Source organism: Plecotus auritus, assembly GCF_963455305.1.
Source record: "Plecotus auritus genome assembly, chromosome: 6".
NCBI lineage: Eukaryota > Metazoa > Chordata > Mammalia > Chiroptera > Vespertilionidae > Plecotus > Plecotus auritus.
The window spans coordinates 107,891,978-107,893,897 of record NC_137773.1 but is presented as its reverse complement, the minus strand read 5'-3'; the positions used below and the strand labels follow the sequence as shown (position 1 = coordinate 107,893,897).

Here is a 1,920-nt window from a genome sequence, read left to right as displayed (position 1 = left end):
GAACTCTGACTATCCCACCGACTTGCTGACCTGTACGGAGGGGGAAGACAGACACCAAGTAGAATGAAGTAGCTCCTCTGCAGAAGTGACCACTGACGCTCGCTGCGTGCGCTCTTGCAGAGAGCACAGGTCATCCTGCAGCGATCAAAATGGCAGGTCCCTCTAAACTCAGATCTCCAGCTCCCTGCAGTGATTGTAACCCCTGGCAATACTTTCAAGCTTGGATCTCTAGATGCGATAGGCATTCTGTTACATATATACACACACGTTAGCCAAAACGTTCATGTTTCCCAACCATTTGGACAGTATGAAGAGCGGTGCGACACCTTCCTGGGGTCTGAGCAGTCCTGCGGGTTTCCCGCCGAGCCCGGTCGGCTGTGAGCCAGTGACAGCAGCACTCACTATGCTCTGGTGGCATTGCCTGCAGGCTTGGGGTCATAGCCGTATAGGAAAGTAGCTGCTATTATGAGGTTGGCTCCAAGAAAGAAGACACTGGTTGGAACAAAATCTTGTAGCCAAAAGTAGGATATCAATGTCAATAATATTATGGATAAAGAGGTTGCAAATCCTTTTCAAATATTATCTGCATACTTTATAACAGCCACTATTACAAGGCCTCCAAGTGCCTGAATAGCAACAACTGCCCAGGTCAGTCGGTTGTATCCCTGGAAAAACCTGTTCTGTGATACCAGTTCCCCATCATAGATATACACGCCCATCAATCCAAATATGCTCCCAAAGAAACCCAGTTGAATGTTTCTGATCCACCCCGACTGCTTCGTTTCTTTTTAAGATTTTCTCAAAGTACACCCCAGCGAAGCCACTGGAAAAGCAGGCCGTGAGGACGGCCATGAGGCCCACGAACTGCGAGCCGGCCGACAGCGCCTTCACGTCCAGCTCCTGGGCATCCGAGGGCCACAGGCCGATTGAAGAGCCCAGCCAAAATGCCCAGCAGGGGTTAGACACACAAATCTGACACCGCCTTGACAACCAGAGCCTCCCGCAAGCTGTGCTAATAAAAGGCTCCATGCCCTATACCCAGTTTGGCTCAGTGGATAGAGCGTCGGACTGTGGACTGAAAGGTTCGATTCCAGTCAAGGGCATGTACCTTGGTTGCGGGCACATCCCCAGTAGGAGGCGTGCAGGAGGCAGCTGATCGATGTTTCTCTCTCATCAATGTTTCTAACTATCTCTCTCCTTTCCTCTCTGTACAAAAGCCACTCCGGTCATCAGGATCACCAGGGAGAGCCACTGGTACATACCCAGTTTTTTGCTCAGCATGGACACAGAGAACAGCGCCGCCGTCGTAAGAATTTTCAACTGATATGTGACCTGGTAGGTAGCTGTGTCGAGATTGGACAGCGCCACGTAGAGCAGGTTATTCGGAAGAATGTATACCCCGGATGGAATAGCAAGCTTGATCGTTTCCATAGGCTTGTTCAGGATTTCATCATGCAGCATTTGATTCAGTGCCCTCAGACTACATTCTATGGCTGTCTTTTTTTTTTTATTTTTTAAATATATTTTATTGATATTTTACAGAGAGGAAGTGAGAGGGATAGAGAGCTAGAAACATCGATGAGAGAGAAACATCGATCAGCTGCCTCCTGCACGCCTCCTACTGGGGATGTGCCCGCAACCAAGGTACATGCCCTTGACCGGAATCGAACCCGGGACCCTTCAGTCCACAGCCCGACGCTCTATCCGCTGAGCCAAACCGGTTTCGGCCTATGGCTGTCTTTGTAGACTAATAAGATGCAGGCCATTATCTTCAGAATCTCAGCCACAACCACGGCCCGTGGAGGACAGGTACCGAGGCCCCTCCTCCTTTTAAGTGCTGGAGTAGCACATCGTGAGAACCAGGCTGGTGGTCTGAAAGACCAGGATCCCCAAGGAAAGGTATTTGAGGTTGGCAGACAT

The 1,920-nt window shown here is 50.1% G+C and overlaps 1 pseudogene across 1 annotated transcript; it reads right to left on the bottom strand.

Annotated features, from left to right (window-relative positions):
• Positions 1-401: 401 nt before the first annotated feature.
• Positions 402-1,920, bottom strand: LOC308251799 (UDP-N-acetylglucosamine transporter-like; annotated as a pseudogene). The gene is made up of 3 exons: positions 1,729-1,920; positions 1,213-1,480; positions 402-972 (listed from the first exon to the last, which is right to left on the bottom strand). The product of its transcript is annotated as a UDP-N-acetylglucosamine transporter-like (transcript).